At 35.5% G+C, this 27,419-nt stretch overlaps 2 long non-coding RNA genes across 3 annotated transcripts in view; one reads left to right on the top strand and one right to left on the bottom strand.

Annotated features, from left to right (window-relative positions):
- Positions 1-4,993, bottom strand: part of LOC107053206 — a 105,733-nt gene extending 100,740 nt beyond the window's left edge. The window contains exon 1 of the long non-coding RNA XR_003074882.3: positions 4,795-4,993. This is a non-coding gene — a long non-coding RNA (uncharacterized LOC107053206). The remainder of the gene's footprint in view (positions 1-4,794) is intronic.
- LOC107053219 overlaps positions 1-26,908 on the top strand; it is a 39,799-nt gene extending 12,891 nt beyond the window's left edge. For both annotated transcript variants that reach the window (XR_006939271.1, XR_001466285.3), the window contains 3 exons: positions 17,224-17,720; positions 24,219-24,269; positions 24,599-26,908. This is a non-coding gene — a long non-coding RNA (uncharacterized LOC107053219). The remainder of the gene's footprint in view (positions 1-17,223; positions 17,721-24,218; positions 24,270-24,598) is intronic.
- Positions 26,909-27,419: the final 511 nt, after the last annotated feature.

Below are 27,419 nucleotides of genomic sequence, written 5' to 3'. Positions count from 1 at the left end.
AACTCTAAAATATTATCACTGTAAGAAATAACTTTGTTATCCATAATCTTCTTCAGCTGTTTTACTTAGAAATACATCACTTAAGTATCCTCCCACATAACATTTTCTTGTTCTTAACCTGTAACCATGGTGACACTATTACACCTCCATTACAAAGGGGACAAACAACTTTGATCTCAATGAAGCACAGAGTTTCTACAAAATTATTAAACAGTCTACAGAATATCTGGTCCAAATTAAGCAGGAGAAAATATCCCATTTCTTTGATTAAAATGAAATAAGGTGAAAAATACTTCAGTTACCACTTCAATTTTGTGGGAGTGTGAAGCCAACACTACAGCAACTACTCTTCCAAATTCTATTTAATTGCATGTTTAGGTAAATAGATTTTAGCAGAGTTTTTACCATTAGTTGCCATTAAATTAATACTGTAGTAGCCAAATTAGCTTATTAACTGTGGTCTCATTTAGAAGTGTAAGTGTACATGAACAAGTGTGTATTTTTATGACTTGTGTACTTGTGTCCTTCACAGAACAGGCAAGAACCAATAAATGATATATTTTGCACAGGGATATACATCAAATGAATTCATCGGTGACTGTTTAACAGGATATAGCAGCCCTTTTTGTGTATGAGATATTCCCAAGGCATGAATGGCATTACAGAGGTGGAACTTGTGCATCTTTTGTCTACTGCTTTATGGATTAATTTTGAACTGTTCATTCTGATCTATAGTCTTTTAAAAGGCCAAGGCCTGTATACTTGAGATGTGTCTTAGCAAACACATCCAGGTTGTGGAAATATAACAAATAAGAGGAAAACCACATCTCTTGTCCATATGGATAATCTACTGTTTACCCTCATTTTGCAAACAGTAATTTCATAGAATCATAGAACAACAGAATCACTAAGGTTGGAAAAGACCCACAGGATCATCCAGTCCAACCATTCACCCATCACCAATGGTTCTCGCTAAACCATGTCCCTCAACACAACATCCAAACGTTCTTTGAACACCTCCAGGGTCAGTGACTCCACCACCTCTCTGGGCAGCCCATTCCAGTGCCTGACCACCCTTTCAGAGAAGTAGTATTTCCCTATGTTTTTGACAATGAAGTACATAAAAATGGCCAGTGGTCCAACAGGGAGAAATCTGCTGGGTTTGATTGGCTGCTTTCTGACTGGTGAGTGAAAGAAGAGCTGTTCAGCTGCTTCAGAAAAGACACTCATATGCCAAAACTAAATGAAAACAAATGTACACCAAAGATAACTTACAATCCCTGCACTTCTAGTCAGTTATTTTTTATGGTACTCCAATCCTTCAAACCACAATACAGAAATGATTCCTTCATTTTGAATTTCTAGCCTTCCTCTTGACACACCTACAAGAACTGACTGATTCTTCAAAATTTCCTGATTCATTCATGTTCTTCCTCTGTAAATCCCAGCGGATTGTATCCCAACCTTAATCAGAAGCTGCTGCTTAGCAACATTCACCTTCCTCACTCACCTTTGGTAGTTTTCCTAAGATCGTTATAAAAAGTAAATTCTATCACACTTAATTGTCTTCACTTTATCTGTTGTGCATTATTTCATTTTCAATATCTAAACCTCCCTCAGAGTTCCTACTCCTTAACAGACCTCCACTAGCAAGAGACAGCACTTCATAACATAACAATTTCATGCCCAGTTTTACATGCTTAATTATTTTCTATTGCTCCAAGATTAACTCAACTGTATCATACAGAAAGATAACACAAGCTGGAGCCTATTTCGGCTTTGAATGTTAGACAATTTGTGTATATATATATATATACACATACAAATTGTATATATATACAAAATGTATAGCCTGGTATAGGTATATATATATAGCCTTTCCTATACCAGTATTTACTTTGGCAAATAGAGAAGGACTAAGACAGCATTACATACACACACATAAGAATTTACTCACAAATTTGACACAACATGCTACGATAATATTTCTGTCTATACATACATTGATGTTTGATGTAGAATACACATGGATTTAGATCAAATAAATGGTCCTGAGCTTGCATAGTACCAGCCCATACACTGCAAAATACAGAGGGCTTTTCTCTGCCATTCAGCTGTCTCTAATAAAAGCCTGTGTACTTTGAAGGCAATCAGCAATGCCAAAATGAATCATAAAGATCTATATCATCTTTTCCAAACCAAAAGTTCATGGGGGGAAATGAGTATAACCAAGTCATTCAGAGAAGAAGGGAGAATAAAAAAGAGAAGGTACAAAACAACAACATATGGCAAGATAAGAAGAAGAGTGACCAAATAAAAAGTGGGAAATGGAGAGAGAAAAGGTTTGAAAGAAAAGAAGAGGTACTAAGGACATGAGAAGAAATATCACAAAAAAATGATAGCAGCATGGGAAAGAATGTGAGTCCAGGAAGGGAATGGAAGTACTGCCAAACAAAGAGTGAGATATATATTTTTTTAATTTTAATTTTTCTTCTCCTAAAAACAGTTTGGGATCATATCTGCACAGTTCATCCCTCAGATGTTCAGTCCCTAAATTTAAAAGGAACCATTCAGTGGAACAAATGCTAGGGCACTGGTTACCTACACCTATAGGTTAATGAGTCTTTCCATGAATCCTGCCTGTAAATGAGGAATGTGGATCTCTAGAGTTCTGGTTTAACGGAACACCAAGCATGCTATCAGCACACTGTGGGACACCAGAAAGGGCAAAAATGACATTACATTTCTAAGACAACAACTATAAATAAGAAATACTATTTTTCTAATAAAACAGCAAAGACCATGAATACAAAACTAGTCATCTTTAAGGAAACAATATCAGCCAACTAAATTGCTGTGGGTTGAAACTGTCTTTAAAACACACAATTTTAATTTTCAGTAGCAGTTGCTAGGATGCATTTCTGTTCCCTAGCAACACAGTTTTAACCTACTTTCCTAATGCATCTCTTACAATTAACAAGAAGTCTTTTCAGAAGCAAATCTTCAGCTCTTCTATCAATACAAGAACAGGCATGTAAATCAAATATCTTTCTGAAAGAGTTGAAAATTCATTATTTTTTTTTCTGAAATGAAGTACAGAGAATGGAAAAATGATAATCAAGTATCCCTGAGGAACTGCAGATTTTCAGCATCTAGTATCCTTGCAATTCTGAACTTACTCTCTCTTGAAAAAATATATTTAGTTCTTAGTGAAAAAATGTGTTGCTTTTTGGGGAAGTTTACTGGAGAATTTTAGAAAAGGACCTAAAATTATGAATTCTTTAAATAGAGAATATTCCCTTTTTGATTGCACAGGGACCTTTGGAGTGCAATAAACTGAATATTAAAGTCTGTAACACTTGGGCATCTTTTGAAGCTTTATGGAACAACAAGAGTTGAATAAAAATTCATCTTTAAAAATTCATAAGAAATGCATGTGTCAAGGGAGTAAACTAAACTCCTTACTTCCAGTATCTTTCTCATAACCATTGCTTACATATCATCTTGGTAAATTCAAAATCTTTTGGTATTTTTTTCAGAAGCAGTGCTTCTGGCCCATAGCTAATTCAGCAAGAATTAAAAAAACAGTACAAGTATGATGTTATTTCCATGTTCATGTCTTTTTATATTCACTTCTCATCAAATCTGCTAAATGAACCAACATCATATCCAAATCATATCCCACAGCACAGTAGAAGCACTGAAGAATTTTTTTGATATTATTTTGCAAGGAGAAAACTGCTATCTTTCCTCTGAGAGTTTGTAAACAAATCTTGCATGCCCCATGTAATTTATAAAAATCAATCTTTGCAACATTCAGGTCATTCCCGTAAACGTTCAGCTAGACATACACTTTGAATTCAGAAAAACTCAGCAGGCTTAGGCAGCATTGGTTTCAAAAGGAATTCTAGATCACCTTAAACTTACATCAACACATAACTTGTCAAGCTAATACTCAGAAGCCAGAGAAGGCACAGAGATATTACCAGATGGGCGACACAAGAAAGCAGTGCTGACATGTCCAAATTTTGAAGCACTTCAAGCATTTTAAATCCATGCACAGACTAAGAAATATCCATAAACTCAGTCCTATTTCTATTTATCAGTTCTTGGTATAAAGGTGACTACTGATTTATTAGGAAAAATAATTGTTAAAGTTTCATGAATTATAGAATACTTTTTTACAAAAATATTTTATTTGCTATTAAAGTTATACTTTTCTGTGTGTTCTTATATAAATAGAAAAGTAATAGCACATGATATGTGACATCATATAAAACAAAGAAAGTGAATTGCTCATCAGCAACATAAAAACTGAATTTTTTCAGACAGCATTTTTTGAATTCCTTTTAAAATTCTATCAGTGCTCTGAACAGTTTGCAAGGAAAAAAGAAAAAGATACACTGATAATTTCATTGCACTTAATGATGAATGACCTACTCTAATATTTACAGAAAACTCATTTATGTAAAATTCGTTTCAATTGAAAACGTGTTCTTGGTGTAATTACAAGGATAATAAATTGCTTTACTTTATGTATCCATGAGTTTACCATCATTATGGTGTACTTCTGTTGAATAAGAAGTTAGTAAGTGCTTCCAAAAATCTGATAATTGATCTGCTTTGTGGGCACCTATTAATATTTAATCTTTTAAGATATCTTTCCTGTACTATAAATGCTCATTTTTGAGCTGCTACTGAGATGAGCTGTACCAGCAGGGTATACAACTATAAATATACAATTCCTATTGAAGCACTGTCTCAGAAATAAAATTTCTGTTTCAATTTAATTACCTTCAGATGCATTGAAGATACATGGTCCTTCAGCAGAAGTTTAAAGCACATTCCCTTGCCACAGTGGAAGGACATGTGGTATATGTGGTATATGCAATTCCATGATTGTTTTATAAAGGTAAATATAGTAAGTCGTTTGAGAAATCCTACAAACACCTGTCATTCAAGGAAGTATTAAACACCATACAAACCAAATATAGAAAAATGGAGTATGGAGTTTGGGAAGTGTTTAGTATAGCTCTCAGACTTTGCAAGGCTAATAAGCTGTGTTTTGTAAATCATCATCATAAAAAAAAAAAAAAAAAAAAAAACCCTGCCTTTTCAATATTGATTTTTATGTTAAGGAGCACAGAAAAATACATCAAACAGAACAGAGACATGCAGGAATATATAAATATTGGAAAACTTCAAAAGGATAGAGATGCCAAACTGCCTTCCAAAGCAAACACATCAGGATTAAATGAGATGGTTTTGTAAGACATGCCAAGTCTTGTCACAGAATCCAAGATCTTTTATCCATAATGTTGTCCACAGGAAAAGACTGAAATATCTGAAGCCCGAATTAAGAATAAAACCACAGCATTGCTTTCACAATTGCACTGTTGAGCACCTGAAGAAACATGAAAAGAGGTTGACTTCTGAAAACTCCTCAGAGATAGAAAGTCATGGCTTTTAAATTCAGATTAGCTCTATTGCAGAAAAGGTCCTGCTCAGGTGAGATCTGAGGGAGCTCATCTTTCATTAACCTGATGTCAATAATAAATATATTTACAGTTCTTTAGTTGTTAAAAAAAAAAAAAGAGATGGCTTCCAAGTGAAGAGAAACAATGAGCAGTCACATAAACCCCACTATTTAGAGACTTCTGCAGATACTAAAAATCTTCTGAGGAACTTCTGAATAACTGTCAATAAGTAACACTTGAAATCAAACATTTGAAACCAGAAAGTCAACCAACTAGACAAAATTTTTCTCCCTACCATGATTATGACTTTTTTTTTTTCACTGAGGCACAATATTCATCTTGCATCTAGTGATTTCCATACAAACTTGAAATCCAACTTGAGTTGGAGCTTAAGTTGGAGTACTATTAGTCCTGTAGGAATCTTCTGATACAAAATTTGGTCCACAAGTTCAAATGCCAGGTCCAAGATCAGGGAATTACTGGCTGACACAAGGGGCTTTTTGATGAAAAGAAGTTATAGCATGCCATTTTACACAATGGAATATCAGCACACTGCATTATCTCATCACTGTTAATGCTAAGGAAGTCACATACATGCACAGATGCTATCTCTGCAGCACAGTAAAACTCTTGTTATTTAGTATTAACTGCTGGGTTCTTGAGAGGTTGTGTCCAAAGCTACCTATTTTCCAGAATACGAGCCTATTCATTGCACATGAATTTTTACAAAATATAAGAATCCCATGTGTATGAAATATGCTGGCAATGGTCATGCAGGGATGACAAGATTTTGCCAATACACTGCTTTTTCTCATACTAATTTTACACATATACAGCTAATTTAGTCTTACCATACCGACTCTTGGGTTGCTACAGTATAAGTTCGAAAACTGTAACACCCTATGCTTTGAAATAATGATTTATTCTACTTTTATGTGCAGTCTCACATTTCATCCTCATGTGAAGTATGTTTATTGAGGTATACATAAGCCATAAGCTCACTGTCATTGGAAATAAAAATAACAATTTTTGTTCATATATGATTGTCATATGAAACAGGAAAATTAATTGAGCAAAAGATAGTGATGCTGGAACCTCAACCTTATGGTGAGATTTAACAAGATAATTTTTTGCTACGCTGAGATCATCACTGCTATGGTAACACAATATTTCATTGCTGCAAAATCTTTCACTAAAAAAATGAGACTGCACAAATAGAATTAAAGGAATATGCATAAAAACACATCCACAAAATGAGAAAATAAATGCAGCCTGAACAAAGACGCTTCAGGTTGTAATTAAACGAAGTATTTTGAGATATAACCTCATAAAAAAACACAACTTTAAATATGCTAGGAAGAGTTTCACTACCATTTAGCATTGATTATGCTTAAACTAGGCATAAAGAAAAATTATTTTTCCTGTTAGGATGCTCAGGACCTGCAATTTGTATTTTTCTTTTTATATATATATATATATATTCCCTTAATTCCCAAAGTTGCCATATCACACACACATTTAGCTCTTTTACAAATAATTCTGTTTTGTAGTCAAAGAATCTCAGAAGTTAAAAATTATTTTTGCACAAAACTGAGTGTGAAGGGCTACAACACAGCAAAAATCTCAGTAAATTGGAGCTCCAGCCTTCTAGGAAGGTTAATAATGAAGTATATGAATAATAGCCCTGCAGAGAAGGACCTGGGGGCCCTGGTGGATGAAAAACTTAACACGAGCCAGCAGGGTGCTCTTGAAGCTCGGAAAGCAAATGGTATCCTGGGCTCTATCAGAACAGGGCTGGCCAGCAGGGAGTGGGAGGTGATTGTTCCTCTCTATTCTGCCTTTCTGAGGCTCCATCTGGAATACTGTGTCCAGGTCTGGGGCCCCCAGTACAAGAAAGACAGGGAGCTGTTGGAGAGGGTCCAGGGGAGGGCCACAAAGATGATCAAAGGGCTGGCGCACCTCCCCTACAAAGACAGGCTGAGAGAGCTGGGCTAGTTCAGCCTGGAGAAAAGAAGGCTGTGGGGTGACCTCATTGCAGCCTTTCAGTACCTAAAGGGAGCCTTTAAACAGGAGGGGAATCAACTCTTTGAAAGGGTAGATAACAGCAGGACAAGGGGAAATGGTTTTAAGTTGAAGGAGGGAAGATTTAAGTTGGATGTCATGGAGAAGCTCTTTACCATGAGAACCGTGGTAAAGGTGCTGGAACAGGTTGCCCAGAGAGATGTGGATGCCCCATCCCTGGAGGTGTTCAAGGCCAGGTTGGATGGGGCCCTGGGCAGCCTGGTCTAGTATTAAATGTGAAGGTTGGTGGCCCTGCCTGTGGCAGGGGGGTTGGAGATTTATTATCCTTGAGGTTCCTTCCAACCTGGGTCATTTTGTGATGCTGTGATTCTGTGATCTCTTTGGTTTCTTCTTGTTGGTGATTAGAAATAGTACAGCGTACATTTTTCAAATATACCTAGTTATAAGTCCTGCAAAGAAGTATTAAACTATAAATCTAACTTATTCACTCTATGCATATTTCTTGGGCTTAGAAGACCATATGAATTAGATATTAATCATAACAGTTTCCTTGTTGTAGAATAAATATATGTCACGTATTGCACAGTACCTCTTTATAATTCATTTATTGTGTGTTTGCTATTGAGGCGGGAATGATCTTAATCTCTTTTTTGGCAGTAGTAACTGCACACTTTTCTTCTCTTTTTCGTAGTTGTGTTTTCTTCTTATTTCCATGCAATGATTTTATATATTCATATTCACTTGACAACGCCCTTTCTTAAGGTCAGATCTGAAGAAAGCATTCCTTGTAGACTGAAAATTAAGGCACCATACAGAGTGTAGGCTAAGCTGCATTGAGAACTTTCAACAGTAAAAACAAAACAAAACCACAAAAAACAATCAGGCTTTACAGCAGCCCAGATAAGGCTACTACCATGAGCCCTTTGGGGATACTATCTCAATCTTAGAATCCAGATCAAACCCAAAACTGAGTAAAATCTAACATATTTACTTCATATAAATCAGATATAAAGCTGTCTCTTAACCACAGGTAAAGTGAGATCGAAACACAAATTTCTGTCTATAACCTTTCTGTAGGGAGGGCACAGTGAAAACATTTCCCTTCCCAGCACCACACAGGTTACATCACACAGGTACACTCTTGTTTGCCAGGTGACTTTTTCCAGAAGAGTCTCTGCCCTAAAACCATCAACCCTGAAAACTCACAGTAACTGCCCAGGACTTGAAGCAAGTGTACTGCCCCACAGAGGTACTGGAGCCAGAAAAGATACTGAAGTCTGGCTTCAATTCCACCTTTACTTGTATCTTGGAAGAGTGTTGGCTAGAGGAGAAAATGTCCTTTGCCCCATTGAGTTCTTACAGCAACATCATTGCTGTAGCTATCGCACGTGTGTAAGGCTTAACTGCATTTTCATACTATAGAACTTAGTGATAAATTGTTTTATATATACAAAAAAAAAAATTCTTATTATAATTATCCCAGAATAGTGTTAGGGCTTTTCCATGCTCTTAGGTCACCTGTAATCATCCCATCTCAATTACTTATGCTTTTAACCACACCTGAAAAAAAGCTCCTATTAGGCAAAGTGTTTCCATCCTTCCCGTCCTCCAGTGAGAACAGAAAGTTGCAGTTCTTAGTACTTATTTTTCATAGATTTTCATTTTATCTTCAAGCTGAAAATACATATTACAGTCCATCACCTGAGATGGAAACCAATTAGAGCATTTCAGGATTTTCTCATTTCCAGTTTTGAAATTGCAATTTCCTATCTTGCTGTTTAATCACAATCCTCTGTTGCTGATGACTTCCATGCTGATTTCTTTTACGTGACTGATAACGTAGAATACCTTTGACTTTCTCAGACTCTGTAATCTCAGTTTGCTGCCAGTGGACTTGTTTCCAGAAATGTACATTCTGTCTTATACTTCCTTCAGTCACACTGTTCTCTAAAATGGCTTTTAGAGCTGCTGGTAGTACTGAATTCAGCAGTGACGACAGGCATACTGGCAGCAGCAGTATTTCTTTGTTTCTCTGGAACACAGCTCAGGAGGAAAGCTGTGTTGGTAAAGCATTTCTGTATCCTTAAGCAACCTTAATAACCCTAATCTACCTCATAATAGGAAAACATTCTCTAATCCATAAGTACAATCTGTACTACATAAAATAAAAAAAAAAGATGTATGCAAATAAGGAATATACTGAACATAAAATCTTAGAGAAGTAGAAACACTTCATTATGATATTTTGACAACAAGCTAGGTCTCAATGGTTGGCAGTATTTTGGATTTGAAATACAAATGATGTGGGAAGCTTCACTTCTTACAGCTTCCTCTATGTTTTCTATCACATGAATTAATTTTGTTTTGATTCCCAAACATGTGAGTTAAATTGGTACCTGCTAGATTTCTTGGGTTGTTTTGCTTTCAGATTTTTCCCCAAATCAATGTCATTTTAAACAATATAAGCATTTTTCAAATGAAAATGAAGAAAAAACTTTCTTCATATAAAAAAATTATACAGAAACGTTATTATAGAGAGATCATAGTTATTCTACTTAAAAGTTTGAAAGCATAGCAGCACTAAATTCATTTAACCAGAGGCTGCTCTCCTTTTCATCTAGGTTGTGGCTTTTCTGTTGTATAAGAATCCACTCACCTTTTACCAATTTCCTAACCCTCTGAAAATTAATCATTCAGAATGTACAGATTTGCATGTGTCTTATTACCTGAAAGACCACAGATATAATCCAAGTGTGTTGTCTCAAATTAGAGCACAAAGTTCTCTGCAATGGCAGATCAGAGCTGGTAGTTGGAGTTAATTCTCCAACTGCCAGGATTTTAATGAGGTTTCATCTTTATTCTCTCACTAATATTCAAGAAGAAAACTTGAATGAAATGAAGGGCTGGACAGAGTTGGATATGATGGGTATAAGAGTGGTGTTACATGAGACCATACATGTAAAAAAAAAAAAAAAAAAGCATAAAGAAGAAAAGCAGAAAAGCTTAAAAAATGTGCAAAGTCTTTCTTTCATTTCTTCCCTTGAAGAAGATGACAAGAAGTGACAAGAAGCATCTGGGAATAGAGGAGTAGTATTGTTAGCTGGAACAATATTACTACTAAGCATCTCTTTCTGCTGTTTCCTTTTATAGCGTGATATTGGATATAGCTAACTTGTTCTAAGAGAGAAGTGGCAAAATGAAATATACACTTTCCAGCTCTATACAGTTTGCTTTATTCCAGTCCATCAAAGAATTATCCCTAAAGTCTTCCACAAGACATGGGAAAGATTATCTCCTATTCTCCACCTCCAGGTCTTCTCTCTGATCTCATACATTTCCTCATTCTTCTCTCATTCATGTCTCTTCCCTCTTTATTTCTTTTTGGTCTTCTTTCTGACTCTTGTCACACTAAGAATGCAAATAAACCTCATATCCACTTGCCTTTCAGTTATCAACAGATCTTTATAATTTTGAAATCCTTCTATGTTCAGTTTACTGAATACTGTCAGAACCTTTCTTCTTCCATGTACTATTTCTCCAGTTGTACTTCTGTCTCCTAGATTTGTTCATATCCAAGTTGCTAGTTATCCCTTCATAGCTAATGCTACTCCTAATGTGGACACTGTTCCTCAAGTACCTTTGATTCAGTAAGCCATATTCTTGAATTTTTGTTTTCCATTGTTTTCCAAGAGGGTGTCCTCTTCAGATTCCTCTTCTGTGAAATGCAGTCTTCCAAAATTTTGTGAATGCTGCATAAGACACTATGCAGATCTGTCTTTCCTTTCCATCAATTTATCTAGATAATCTCTTGTTCTTAATATCTATTAATAAGCAAAACAGTGATACGATAGAAGGAAGCAAACTATAAGTTTCTGTAAAATTTCACAATAGATTTGTCTGATTGCAAATGCAGGCAACAATGCATATGCATAGAGTATGCCTGTATACCTATATATGTCATACCAATGTATTCACTGTCTTTAAACCAGTAAGTGCTCTTTCACAGATCATTAGCTCTCTATAACCTCTAACTGCCCAAATTAAGTTTTATGCATTGCTTTTGCTTTTCCTTTCCTGAGCCCCTCTAGGGCACAGGAAAACTAAGAGCCCTATATTGTGAGCCAAAGCAGCCATTGTGTAAGGCAGAGAGCTCCCTTGGTCTAGCCAGCCAGACCACAGACATGGCAGAAATCTCAGTCCTGCTTAGCACTGCAACCATGTTCTTCTGTTCACTTGGTGAAAATACACATATATATACACATGCATACATACATATCAAAAGTGAAGGCATCATCTGATAATCTTACAGATGAATGAAGAATACAAACATTATTGAGATATCATTAGATTTTAGGTGCTCTGGTCATTGAAAGAGAAATACAGCAATGGTGTCCATTTCAGTCATTCCAGTTTGAACACATGCAATAGGAGATCTAAGTTCAAACTCTTTTTTCAGTATCAGACAGTTAAACCACTCTTCTTCACAAGGATGTCCTAGAAGTGATCCTGTGGGGTTTGTTCTCCGCACCTCTTGACAAAGCAGAGTTCAAGGTTTTCTATAGTTCAGTGCTGGAGCAAGGTTGAACATTATTGGATGTGGCAATCTCAGCTGTGAAGGAAAAGCCCTGTATCCAGTCTGTCCTACAAGACAGTTTACACAAATGAATTGGTTTATTCAAATGAATGTTTTATGTGTGTATATACATACATATAAATATGGAACTAGTGTATCTGGATTCTGACTGAGTAGGTTTAGTTAGGAGACAAATGCTGAGTGCCTGTGGAAAATCTCAAGTTGCACAGAAGCAGTAAGGAAAACATCTAGAGGCTTTTAATGCTAAAAATGATACGCATCAAGTGCTCCATCCCTTCAAAGAAGCAGCAGCAAATAAAAAGCTTATTGGGTTGTTTTGTTTTTCACCTACATTCAACTTATTCACCTTTATTTTGCCTTAGTTAGCTTTGAGATGCTCTTAAGTTATTAAATGAATCTAATCATGATGACATTTGCCTTCTGTCTGATGAAACAGAGAATAATGAAGAATAAATGAACATGCCAGTAAGACCCCTAGTCTTCTGTCAATGCATTTAATTCCATACACTTTAAATTTAAGCTGACAAAAAAACTGATTTAAAAAAAGTTAAATATAGCCTGACTTCAGCTTATGAGTGATAGTTAAGTTGTAAAACAAAGGGAAATTAATTGACTTAGTCAAATACTACTTTAAATTCACATCTCCAAAAGAACATTGTTCATTCTTACTGTTCAACAAGGGCTTGATTTTGCCCACACAGTGTGGTGCTGCAGAGCTATGACTTATGCTAAGTGGATAATTTGTTACAGCTGCAATAATTCAAAGTACAGTCATCTCTGAATTATCCCTGACTAGTTTATCTAAATAGCACGTTAGGACTTCCAACTTGTCTCTGCACAGTGCCACTTTAGTTCCAGTTTGGTTTATTAGCTCGTAAGGTTGGCAGTGTTATTTCCAGAAGATATATTAGCAAGGGTATAGTGCAATGCAAATATACATAGCCATCCTCTTTCCTCCTTTTTACAGGAAAATCATTTACACCATCAGTAGAGAAGGAAGAAAGGGAGATAAAAGGCTATGAGGCACTCTAGAATAAAATAAGATGCCAAATACAGATAGAAACAGTGTTTGGTTATAGAAAAATTGGAGACATAACTGCAGAACACATGCATACTTGACATATCTTCCTTCTAGACAGTAGAGAAAGCAGTGATGAAGATACAGTAGCAGCAATGCTCCCCAGGGCCCCTACCTTTTCAAGCTTACACAAATATTCCTAAGGCTATCTTCACTGCTATTTCTATCCAAATATGTGATATTAAAGTCATACAAGGTCATGCTTATATGTGGTGACATACTAATCCTCCAAGCCTGTACTGCTCGTTTTTCAAATCTCAACATGAAAAGGTAAAAAATGATAAGGCTGTATAGAGAAAAGATGTTTGTTACTACACATCTGGTTCATCAGTGATCCAGTTTGAGCACTTCATGTTTCTGAATCTCTGCCTAAAGCATAACTAAAGCATGGGAATGGTTAGTAATCATTCATGCTCATCCAAACACAGAGACAGGATCTAAGTGAGCACATTCTTTGTGGTGCCTCAGACTTACCCATTTTCCATATAATGAAAGAAGCATAAAAGACAAAATTGACTCAGACAATATGAAGATTAAAGTTGTCCTGACCTAGAACTTAACAGAAATTTCCTGCAAAAAGTATCATTTTTCCCAGGGAATTCTAATTGGCAAGAAAATGTTTCATAAGCAAAGTATATCATCAGCTTTTGCAAAGGAAAACAATTTACACACACTTGCACGTATTTCAGAAACAGATTCATTCAACACACCACATCCTCATCTTTCTTCATCCATACTACATACATTATTGCTTTTTGGCACTGCAGTGAGGGAAACTCACTGAGAGATTTATGACAATTTTCTCTTAAAGTAGAATTGTCGGAAAGAGTGAAATGAAATATATTGAGATTAGTATTTACTTTACATGAGAAATATAAGGGCTTTACTGAATAAAAATGAAGAAATAAAAACATTGTGCATTCTTTTTAACTGGCCACTATTAGACTTTGTTTTGCTTTTCCTCATTGCTCAGTATTTTTTAAGAAAAAAAATACATCCTTCTCTATTACCTGCTTTAAAAAGCATTTCATAGCTTGCTTTTTGCTTTGATTTCATCACCTCTGTTATATTTTTGTAGCAGCATCTCTGAAATAAGTTAATTTAGCCTTATACATTTTCCTGCATCCTTCAGTCAGAGTTATCTAGGGTGCAGACTACATTAGGAGAGATTTCATTAACAACAGATGTTTTAATGATATGGTTCTCTTCCCCAAATTTTTAGTAGTGGTAGCATTAATGAAGGTACCTCCTGAGATTCCTTTACAAAGATATTTATATAAAAATATACAATAATTTTTGATATACATATAGTGATCTCTCTGCAGTAGTGGTTCATCTCTCATGTTGGAAACGATTCTGGCATCCTCTCTCACCTTGTTATTCAACGATGACAGTCTCATAGATGTAAAGAAGCATTTAGCCAGATATAAAAATAAAAGAAAATAAGATAAGATACAGTGTAGCTATCACACAATAGGAGCTGCACTGGTGAATTAAGGGGCTAAAACGATATGCTCCAGAGAGAAAAACAGACAGAAAATCAGCCACAGGTGGGATAGTTATCATAGTACAACTGAATGGAAAACAATTAGATTTTTTAAAAGATATAGCTGTTACAGTGCTAAAAGTAAGAAAACTGTGCTTCAAAAAACCTTGAAATTCACTCTAGATTTTGCCAATGACTCTGTATAGCTGAATTTATTTTCCATTATAACTAAATTGTTGCCATTTATCCTCTGACAGAACCATAAAAAGATATAAAACTAAGTCTGTAAATTAAACTATCAAGGTTGGTATTATGGACAGTAACTACTGCTCAGAGGGTATCTAAATGTCTAACTGATTAACTTCAAACCCTAAATTAAATGAACAAGGTGGGACGCCTATCTCCACATAAAATTAATAAAATCAATAGAGAAACTGAAGATGCTTAGCAACTGGGAGCCTATTACACGCACTTTTCTTTTGTCACTGAAATTGGATCACTGACAGGGTTTGAGCATAGAAGATGTGCAGTGGTCAAAGACAGGTCCTAAATGACAAATAAATAAATCTTTATTATTATTATTATTATTTATTTTTTAATGTTTCCTGACACAGAAGGAAAGGCTCTCTATAAGACAATCAAGAGGTGTGAATGAATCCACAGAAATCATATTCTTTATGACTTAGAGGTTACTTTGATTTTTATAGATTTGTTGTAAAGCTCAATATTGCATGTTTTCCACTTAGGCAAGAAAGCTACAAATAAGCATCTGAACAATAATGGAATACAAATATTCACAAGAACACATTGTTCCTAACATCATATTCTAGCATGATATAAAAATCATTGATAGACTTTAGAGCTACCTAAAAAGGAAAGAAGCACAGTAGTCAATGATATGTGGAGAGCTGTACTGCTAAGAACTCCATTTTTGCTGAACTTTGTCGTGACCTTGAATGCAAATCAATCTGGGATGCGTATATCCTAAAGATTTATTGCTATGGTTTGTTCCAATCTTTTCTTAATAAAGTGAGTTAAAAATAACTCAGACAACATGATACGTTTTCCACTTAATTTGGACAATGTCAAATGTCTTCATTATTCTTAAACTAACATTATTGTCCTATGTAATACCTACCAAACCACAAAAATCAGAATAGTCTTTAGGCATACATCCTACGCTTAAAGAACAATAATCATTCTGTGAAGAAATTTTATTCCGCATCCTGCCTCAAATCATCTTTTGACTTCTTACATATTACAGTGCAACAATGATTGCTTACTCCCAAGATTTATCACTCCTCTCCTCTGAGTGCTATCCAGAGCTATTAATAAAATTCAAATAATCCCCTTCAGCCATATTTGGGTTGTCTGCAGTGTAACTGAAAGGAAAGATTTTAGAGAGTTACCTCACTGGAAACTCCCTAGCTAAGAAAATTCTTATGGCATTAGCATCAAATGTTGTATGCAAAGGAATTGTTTTTCTTTTAGGGATTTTCCAGTACATTGCTATGGAAATAGTATTTCTCTTGATGTTTCCATTCTATAGTAGCATAGTTTTGCCAATCTTTTTTTTAAAGACATTATGTAACATAAAGACTATTTATCTTCTTTTTTTATTCTCTATTTGTTCAATGCCTTGTACCTAATCAGAGCCAGTGATGGCTGTTTCATTTACATGTTATTCATAAATATGCTTTTCTAGGGGTATTATTTGACTCACTAACAGCACTGGAATTGTTCTCTTTATCATCATGTTGTCTGTTTAGTTTGGAAACTATACCACTGCACTGCTCATTATTCACTCTTACCCAACATTCTGTGGGAACCAAGACAATCCTGAAACAAAACATAGGTAAAACACAACATATTTTACTTATCATACTATGCCAGTTATAAGACCGGAAATCTAAAATCTTCCCTTTTAGAAGAACCTATTGGGATTCAGCAAATCCAAGTACAAAGTCTTGCACCTGAGTTATGACAATCCCCCCTCTACTCTGTGCTGGTGTGGCCTTACCTGGAGTACTGTGTCCAGATGTGGAGTCCTCAGTACATGAGAGACATGAACCTGTTGGAGTGTGTCCAGAGGAGGGCCACAAAAATGATCCAAGAGATTGAACACTTCTCCTGCAAAGAGTAGATGAGAGAGCTGGGGCTGGTCAGCTGGGAGAAGGCTCCGGGCAGACCTGATAGTGGCCTTTCATTATCTAAAGGGGACTGTAAGAAAGGACAGACTCTTTAGCAGTGTCTGTTGTGACAGGACAAGGGGAAATGGTTTCAAACTAAAAGGGGGGAGACTTAGACTGGAAATAAGGTGTTTGGTTTTACAGTTTGGGTGGTGACACATTGGCACAGCATGCACAGAAAGGTAGTAAATGCCCCATCCCTGAACACAGTCAAGGTCAGGCTGGATGGGGCTCTGAGCAAGCTGATCTAGCTGTAAGTGACCTGTAAGGAACCCTTCCAGCTCAAACGATTCTGTGATTTTATGACACAGCCTACTTAAGAATAAAGAAATAAATTACAATCATTCTCTTTTCTTCCCTTTCTTTATCTCTCTCAGGTCAATTACCTCATTTTCTAAACTACATACAATACAATTCTCCAGCTACTTCGCAGTCTCATTTGCCAGGCATTTTTTCTGACAATCATCTTCGACATTAAGTATGAGCCCTCCATACTCTTGTACCAATCTCACTTGCTTGAACCTGTGTACAGAGGTGTGTCATTCTGATACCTACAAGGAAGCTGCTCTCATGGTAGGGATGCGGAAATACTTCATAGCAACTCTGTTTTGCCTGTGATTTAAACTCCTTCTGAGGCTATTGGAGACTGTATGGGAACTGTTGAATCACGGCCTGAACCTCTGATTGACCACCTGAGGAGAGCGCTGAGTCAGCCACAGGGGCACAGGTGAACGCAATTTCACCTCAGTGACTGGATGGGGTGGAGCCTGGCTCCAGCCCTCCTAGACCCCATTTAAGGGCTGACTCCCAATTAGGAAAGACATCTATCTGGAGATCATTTTTCTTGGAGCCCTTCTGCAAGCCCAGGACACAGGTAAGTGCTTTATTTTATTACTCCTTTGTAACGTGGTAATCTCTCTGGTCCAATACCTGTATACCTGTTTGCCATACAGAGACACTCTGTATGGACACTAGTGAGAATAATGTTGTACAGCAGTGTAAGGCAGTTTCTAGGACAAGCTCAACTTTCCAGAACTTCATTTTGAAGAAAACACCTGTAAGTAATCCTACATGATGCTGTAACAAACCCAGATTCCAAGCTTAAAAGATAATTGGATTTATTAAGAAAGCTATTAGAATTCCTAAATTAAAATCTGGGAACACATAAAATATCTAAATCTGAAAGATACTGAATATCTATTGGCAGAACTCTCATGAGGTGAGACCTGGCACACAGACTGCCTAATTTCATGCCTACAGTGTGGAAGACTTTGGACCTAATTTCAAGTAAAAGTAAACTACTGTATGCCTTACTCAGTAAGGGAAAAATATTGACAAATTTTGACCTACCACAAAATAGGAGAAACACCCAAAATCCAGTGGATTTTCACATTTTTGAACTACTGTTCAATTTTATACTATTATATATTTCTAATTTCTACAACATTCAATCACCAGATAAATGAATCTTTAACATACTGTCTAGTATTTCAGCTCAGTTTCTTTTGATGATCTAAAGACTCTTTGGATAAATTGAGAATACAGTTAACATTCATTTTATTTTATTTGAAGTGAGGAAGACTGATGTAAGTAAATACATAAATGTCAAGAGTCAGTATTTCAATTCCAGCTGAGTCAATGATTTAATCAGTGATCTATGTCTCAGTCATGCCATTTATAGAATAATGATAATAAACTGGATGTGTTTTGAAAAGTGCAAGCTCAGCTAACTTCAATAAGAAGTAACTTTTTTTTCATATGATAATATGTAGCAATTCAATGAGTTAAAACATTACTCTGACAGTAAAAATGCCATCAAGGTGAAATCGTCTTGGGGAAAATATAGATTCTCAAGATGAATATATATCCTATTTTGACTTGCTTGACAGTGATCTCCATTCTCCTCCTAGTGTAATGCTTAATTCTCTAAATGCTTGTCATAAAAATAACAGATGCTAAATTTTGCTATGACAGCCAGTTCTTCTAAGGGCTACTCTTTCCTCCTTACATATCATGTGACTAACTCCACCATTTGCTATCAGAATAAATAACTACATATGAGGACACACAAGCTGTCAGTTATGAAATCACTGTAAAGTATTTTTTGCATAAATTTGGTGGCAAATTTAAACTTGTTAATTTCCTTTTAAATCTAAAGGAAACAACAAGAACAGGAAAAAAACACTGTATCATGATCCAATTTCTTACTATTATAACATTTAAGATTTGGACAAAAAAATGATGCTCAACTGTATTAACCAGCTGAGTCATCACAATTGACTAAGAATGATCAGACTGTTAAGTTTTGAGTTAAAAGCAGATAAGTAATAATCAACTTCAAAGTGGATGAAGCAAATCCATTTTACTTTGTTATGCATTCATACAAATGGGCTGCATATATACAACATATACACATACACAATATACAAATATATACTAATGAGCTGCAGATTTTTCAATATAGCAAGGCAGCAGTGTGTCAACTTCTGGACATGTTAATGACCACTGTTCACAAAATTAAAATAGCTGCATGAAAACTTAAGAAATTTGCTTTATATAAGGTCAAAACAAAATTATATCTTCTGTCCTAATTAAGTCCTGACTTTGACAGTTATTAATTTTAAACAGTCATCTGATTATTAACTGATTTCTGTAACTGCATATTCATAGGAAAGAGTGTTGTGTCAACTGTGCTTTATTTTATTCTCGCACACTTTTGCTGTTCATTCCTACTATAAGTTTGACTAGAGATTTTATTTTGATTTGTTTCAAATCCACAAAGAATAAAGGAAGTCTCTCACATTGAAACTAAAACTGTACTGATCACTGTTTCATAAGAGACACTTGAAATCTTGTCTCCATTAGTCAACTTGTTCAAACGCATCTGTCATATCATTATACTCTAATTCTTCAAGTGATCCCAGAAATGAAGATTTGAGTCTCTTGGACCCTGATTTACTCTTTGGAATACAATAATTCCTACTGACATTAAATGAATTATACACTTCAGGACAGGCAGGCAGACAAACCCAGGCACTACAGCCAATCTGGAGCCCATCAGAGCTTCCATCAAGGAAATAACAAATCATATTCAAGTATGTTAACAAATGAGTATATGAGTTAGTATGAAGTACAAAAATCAGAACAGTCTAAGGTAGGAGATGTACATTCTAACTAGGACTTATGGAAAGAATGCCTTTAAGTTCTAGTTATATTAATGGGAAGTGGTGACATTCCTCATGAAGATAATTACTTTTTTTTTCTAGGTAGCAAAATCTATTTCACTTGCATGCACTCCTATTCCAAATATCAGTGTCTACAGGTAAAAGGCATCACCATCTGGTTTTGTAAGCTTTATATCACTGCCAAATGAGTCAAATTCTTTTGCTTTTTAACTGCCGAGGTTGGATATGTGAGGCATATAAAACTAAATGTCATCCACAGAACAAAATTTCACTTCCCTAATCTTATTCCCTCTGAATATTTCCCTTTGTACTAGTACTTCAACTGAAATGGTGGAAGAAATATAGCATGTGTTTTTTATAGTGAATTTTTTTAAATAGTCATGAACATAGATCTGAGTTTTCAAGTATTTCATTAGAACAGTAGGTATAGAGAAATTATATTGTTGTAAATATTAAAGGTTTGCCTATTTCCTCTTTACAAGAAAGATGCTGTAAAGGAAGAGAGAATAAGTACTTTAGTCTTAGGTTCCATTATAATTTATATTTCTTGCATCAAGTTGACTAATCTGGCCTCTAGTGGCAAATCCTTAGGCCTTATGCACTGGAATTGACTTTGCTGTATAAAGCATTACTATGTTACATTTTTAGATGGATTATTTTTACAGTAATTTTTCTTCTGTCACTGAATTAAGACAGAAAAACAAAACAGGAACATATATGCAATCAGAATGGAAGAGAAAGGGTACAAATCAAATATGGCTATAATAGTTGGAGTGGAAATGCTAAGTCATGGCCTGAAACAGTGATTGAGCACCTGGTAGGAAGGCAGGGCCAACCCAGGGGAGCTCAGGTGCATGCAATGCACCTGATTGACCAGAAGGGGTGGAGCTAGGATTTACCCCTTCCTAGACTTCATTTAAGGGCTGGCATCTTTTGCTGGAGGTCCCTGCCTACCCCTGCCTGAGGCCTTCCAAAAGTAAACAGCCCTTTCTTCATTTCTGTATCTGTGGGTGCTGCATTTGGGCTTGTTCTCATTTGCTGTAGCAGAAGACTTTGCCACCCTGCTATTATCATCCCATTATAGCATTATAATAGCACAAAAATGATTAAAAGCAAAAGGGATGATACAGGTGGTTGCAACTTACCAAATGGAGAAAAATCCCAAAGTTAAGAGTTTTTTTAAAAATCTATTTAAACCTTAATACCAGTGTTATTGTAGCAAATACTAATGATTAGGTGAATATTCTTCTCAGAATTATCAGTGATCATGCTTTTGTCAATATATTTATGGTTTGTCTTCCAAACTAAATCAGTTTGGAAAGAAATTATTTTGTTTTTAATTTTGTTTTTTGTAAATTTTCTGAAGATCATTTCCTATCTCTTCACTGTCTTTTTTTTTGTATTCACATCTAATTCCTATGTTTCAAGAACAGATGTTTTGATCTGTTAGATTTTTACATAAACTGAAAAATCTGGAGGTAACATTTCACAGGGAGTTTGGGATCAGTTGAAGATTTCAAACACCTTGTTCAAATAAACAAATGAGAGAACAAATTATTTGTTTCTACTGAATCTGAGCATCCTTGGTTGAACTTGCCTCTACTCCAAATATTGCACGTGTTTAATGATTGAATTTGCTGGAGCTAATGCTAATATCTTTTGCCACTGACTAGGAAGAAACTTCAAACTATGAAGCAACTTTCCTGCAGACACTTTGCCTCAAGCTTATATTATTTTAATTTTAGATAAATACTGCTGTGCACAAAGGAACCTGAGTAATTTCTTCATACAAAAAGTGGCTTAGTTAAAAACACCCATGCCTTTCAAACATATTGCTTCCTGAAAAGAGCTAAGCCAGTATGAGGGTAAAAGTTGCAGTTTCAGTACAGAGCTTATATATTTATATATGCATTATCATGACACGGTCAGCTTTGGGCCAAGTAGTTCACAAGTGAGGAAGACAAAATGTCAGCCATCTGATCTGCTCTTAAACCAGTTTGATTTTGAGAAAAGTTCTTTGGGAAGCTTTTTCCTTTTTTTTTTTTTTTGGCGGGGTTATGATTCCTTTATAGTAACTACAACACCCTACTCTATCATCATCCACTATTCTTGTTAGATCTCACTGAAAGGGAAATGTAGTCACAATCCACAGAACCATTTTTTGTTCTCTGTGGAGTTCAAACCACTGAAGGAACCTCCAGAGGACATGCTAGGGTATGTCACAAAAGGAACTGAGGTAGCAAAGCTAGGACCTCATCACCAACAAGATTTCACTACTGTTTTGAAAGTTGGCAAAGACCACTTCTTTTCATATATCCATTCATATCTTTTCAACATCTCCAGGTGTTCTTTTCAGAGTTGCCTGAGAACTAAAATTTTGTAGAAGGAAACATTTTGTTCAGCTCATCTTTCTTTCAGCCTTGTAGAATAATTTATATTAGAACAGCAATGGATGATTTTTTTAATATCTTGCTAGGTGCTTAAATGACTTTAAGACAGTCAAGGCTCCAATAAAAAGTATAAATCTGATTAACGACATAGCAAATTCCTAGAATTCTGGTGAAGTATGCAGATGTCTAAAAATTCACAGAAACAGTTTCATAATGATGAGCTGCCACTTGGCTGAAGAGATTCATTACTTCAGAGCACTAACTTTCTGCCATGTATGGTTCTCAGTGTTATATGAAATTCCTTTGATTATAGCAGGGGTTGGTTATTACTCTGTACAGTTTAGTTCCTTTTAAACAAACTCATCTCTGTGGGCCTGCCTACATGGTAATGATACAAAAGATTAATTATTTTGCTTTCACTTTGTACTATCTTACATGGGTGCCAGACAAAATCTGGCCTGCATCCTGGTATATTGAAAAATGTGAAACCACATGTGAAGTCTGTATTTGACTTCATAGACGTATCTTAACTCTGTTGATTGAAAATTGCACTAAATGAGTAGCTTAGACTTGTGGCAGAAGTTTACCCCTACAGAATGCTGAATATCTCTTTCTATTGAAACTTCATTCCATTAGATATTAAAAATGTACAGAAAGAGAGAAAGCTGGCTCATTTCAGAATTCTGCTAAGAATTGGTTGCCAATCTTCAGACAGTTATTTGTACTCTTGCAGGAACAATGTGTATGCAAGTGGCCTTTTATCTTTTAGGAAAAAAAAAATGGTGCAGTTTGATACATATAGATCATGGAACAGCAAGTGGGAATCTTCAGCATGTTTACTTAAAATAATAAAAAGTATATGATGCAGCCATAATCAACCACATCTGTGCATGGGTTCACATATCTTTAAGTTTCCTCATTGTGAGGCTATATGGCACCTGCAATGACAGATAAGTCCCACATGGTACCCTACATGTAAAACAGTTTTATGTCCAGTGGCCTTATGGGCCTGGTGAAGCAGCAGCACAAACATCCAATGGCTTGGATTTGAGGCCACTGACTCCCTGAACTTGCAACTTATTATCTGCTAAGTCCTCTATAGGCTTCACACTATATGTTCATGTGAGAAAATTACGATTTCTGTACCCCCTCCACATAATAGTACTATACACCTCTCAAGAGCAAAATTCTGGAAGAAATTAACATTTTCAGAATCCACTGAGAATACGAAATCCCACATAAATATGTAAAGAGTAATATACCAGAAAAGATGTTATCGCCTGCTATCCAGTCATCAGCTGAGGATGCAACAAGATTCAAACTGTGAACCTAAAACTTTTCAATTCAAAAAGCAGCATACTTTCTAGAGAATAAATGGATTCATGTTCATGAGGGCTGAAGCGATAACACACCCAGCAAGTTATTGTACATACAACAGCAGTCACAGATGCATTCATTGCTAACAGGCTGAATTTGGTTTAAATGTACATGAAATTTATTTCCGCTGTAAGTCACAGCAAAACAGAGAGGATTATTTGCAACAACATATAGCAATGAAAATAAGACTTATGTCTCGTGTGAATAATGAAGGAATCTGAAATGAAGAAACATTCAAAATCATCTTAACATAGGAACTTCCCAACCTGCTCTCAGAGCAGAGTAATGGCAGAAAAAATTCAGAGACCAATTATAACTGAATTACAAGTGAACAGACAGATATTAGAATTATCCAAAGAAGGGCTGTGCAACTTCTTAGAGAAAAAAGTGAAGTAAGACATGGCCATGCTTATCTTACAGGCAAGAGAAGATTGGATCCTGAGTGGGCACCAGGCACTGCTATACTTGCAGGTACTGCAGTGGAACTCACTCTGTGTCAAAAAGACATTACTTTAGCAACTGTTTGTGATGCATTGCAAACTAACAAAAAGTGTTAGCACAGCTTGCGTGGAATGTTCCTTGAGACTTCATTACAATGTGCATGTTTGAATTCAATGAAAAAGGAACTAGCACCTGAAGTAAATATGAGCAGAAGAACTTTAAGATAAGTAGTAATAATAGGACTCTTTATGCTCATAGATAATATATACTTTATTCAATTAGAGAAGATGCTTTAGAGTTAAGTATTTCACTTTTTTTCTTTTGTTTTCTTTTTTCTTTTTTCTTTTTTCCTGCCTCAGCACCTAGAATTGCTGGACCAGCAGCTGAAGATCAAGGAAAAAAAAAATAGTGTCATCTCAAGGATCTTTCAGATTCATATACTAGGAGAGCAGCAAATGATTTAACACAGGCTTTAGGATGGAAGGTTTTTTTAATATTTACATTACTTCATTAGTTCCCAGAAAGTATGTGAGGAACATCTGGTACGAGCATAAGGGACTGCAAAGCTTTCTAAGGTGTGAGGGTTTATGTAATAAATCAATACATTCATGTGGCATATAATCAGAAAGCACAAATTTAAGTTTCATCCCCACACTGAATGGAAAATTTCTACAGCTGTCAAGGAGAAGAATGAGCAGTAAGCCTTCACAAATTCATTAGAAAAAGCAGGCAGCATTTTTATATGAGCTAACTAGGAAAAAAAATTCTGGAAAGCTGAAAGTTAAGGAAAGTGTGCTAACTCATGCTAGACTGAAAATACCATATCCATCCAATCTGTTTTAGTCCATATTGCCAGACATACATGTCAGTGGTTGAATAAACTCTCATGGCTGTTTGAGACAAACTAGTGACTTACAGCAACTGTAAATTCAATCAAGAGACATCAAGTACTCAGTCGCAAACCTCAAATGTTGACCTTTGTGGAGCTACCAAGACCTGCAATCCGTTTATTGAGCATGTGAATCTTATTCAATTTTGCACCTTTTTAAAATCTAAATATTGGCTTTTATCACACTTGGAATGTTTAGACGTACATAGCCTTGAAATTTAATCAACTTAACTGTTTTGTCTTTTGAATGAATTGCATTATCCCACTAGTTATGGCAATGACTGAATTAAAGCCCTGAACCTGCTTTGCATTCAATTGCGTTGATATTAACAGTGACTGTGGAAAGGTTGACTACTCTTACTATTTTGAGGAACTCAAGACCACTAACTACAAAGTCCTGCTTCAGAAAAGTTTGAAAATAATTTTTAATATGGAAATCAGATATCATATTATGCAGCAGTATCAGTTGTAAAACATTATAATAACATTTTACAATATAAGCCTTATTCTGAACATCATGAAATCCTTTGAAATCCTGTTTTCAACTTCTCTGTACTTTAAAAAGATCTGATGAATACAGATGCTCAAAAGCATAATTATCCTAGACCGTTATAGGATTCATGTTAACACTACAGAAGCATGACATTTCCATTTCTTCCATTTTCTTCTTTTGCAAAAGGAAAAACACTTTCATTTTAACATTGACTATGCCATCTACATTATATGCCTCATTTGTTAGATCACAGAAGAGTATTTTCAAGTCTGTTAAATTGCATTTTTAGGCCAATCTCATAGCTCCATGTCAGAATAAAATAATAAAAAGTCTTGTTCTCACAGGATATCTGAGTTGATCATGCATTCAAGATTTAGAGGTTATAAATAATGTGATTTTTTTTTTTTTTCAGTTACAAATACTACATGGCTCCTGTATGATCTTTTTAGAGATCAAATGTTAAGTTTTTCTTTTTTTTTTTTTTTTTTAAACTTATTCTTCCACAGCTTACAGGGATTGACTATGTTATGGTTTTATGATTTTTTTGTTATCGGTATTCCACATCATAATATCATATAGTGCACTGGGAGTTAAAAGTTAATGTTTCAGGTTCAGATACCTGTCCCAGAAGAGAAGAAGAACTACATACCCCAGAGGACTGTTTGGTATTCTGGTACCATTTCCACTCAGAGGGAAGAGATGAAAGCTGTTCATGTATCAGGAGACACCCCTCGTTTCTCTTCTGCTCAGCCTAGCAAGACATCTTGACTCAGCATTAGAGTAACGCCTTCAGTTTTTGGATACTCTCATTTTATTTGATTTATTAGGTTTAATTCTCGTTATATTGTATTATATTGTATTATAGTGTCTTATCTTGCATTCTTAAATCTTATTTAGTAAATTAGTTTGTTTCTCCTCAGATCATTGCCGCTGTTTTGTTTTTAGGCTTATCTCCCTACCCTTTTCCCCCTTGTCCGCTTTTCCTTTCCTGGGGTGTGGGTCCATGGGTCCCCCTACCTGGCTAGTCATGGAACAGGGCCGAACCAGCCCATAAACCGTTGACAGACTATTATTTTTTTGTCAGTTTGTCTCAGGGTGAGGTTCTTGAAATTCTTCTTCCTTCTCATGTATCAGCATAAAGTAATATTTGGAAAATAAAGGAAATGTTACTCTAATTCAGTTAATAATTTCAAGCAAAATTCATCATAAGTTTTCTGTTATTGCCTAAAATTGTTGATCAATAGCAGCAAAGCAGCTGGTTTGCAAAAAAATGTACTATGTATCTTGTATCAGTTTGACTGTCTTTCATTGTCTTTTAAGACACTGGTGATGTGTGAAATTACATGTACTAGTGCACTAAGTAATATTTGGATATTAAAAAAAACCACCACCACCACCAACAAAAAACCAGCTCAGATGTACCAGAAGCCAATTTTAGGGATCTAAAGGCATAAAATATTATATATTTAGCTAAAAAGAGTGCAATGATTGATCATACTAACCTGATTTCCTGCTTTAAATTGCACCACCAGACTTAAGTCTTTATTAACTTAATTTTATTATTTTTTTCCCTAGATCTTGGTAGCATTCATCCTCCTTCCTGCACAATCTGTCTCTGCATTATAGGTTTGATACACTCATTTATGTAGTATATGTCATATAAGTAAGAATTAAGTATACATGATTCAGTTATATTCTGTCAATACTCAGGAAATATCCCCTTTATGCTAGATACACGACAAAAATATAGCAACATCACTTCCCTGCTCCCCACCCCTAAAATAAGCAGAAAAGACTA

Source organism: Gallus gallus, chromosome 4 (assembly GCF_016699485.2).
Source record: "Gallus gallus isolate bGalGal1 chromosome 4, bGalGal1.mat.broiler.GRCg7b, whole genome shotgun sequence".
NCBI classification, from domain to species: Eukaryota; Metazoa; Chordata; class Aves; order Galliformes; family Phasianidae; genus Gallus; species Gallus gallus.
This window is presented reverse-complemented; position numbering and strand designations above follow the sequence as displayed.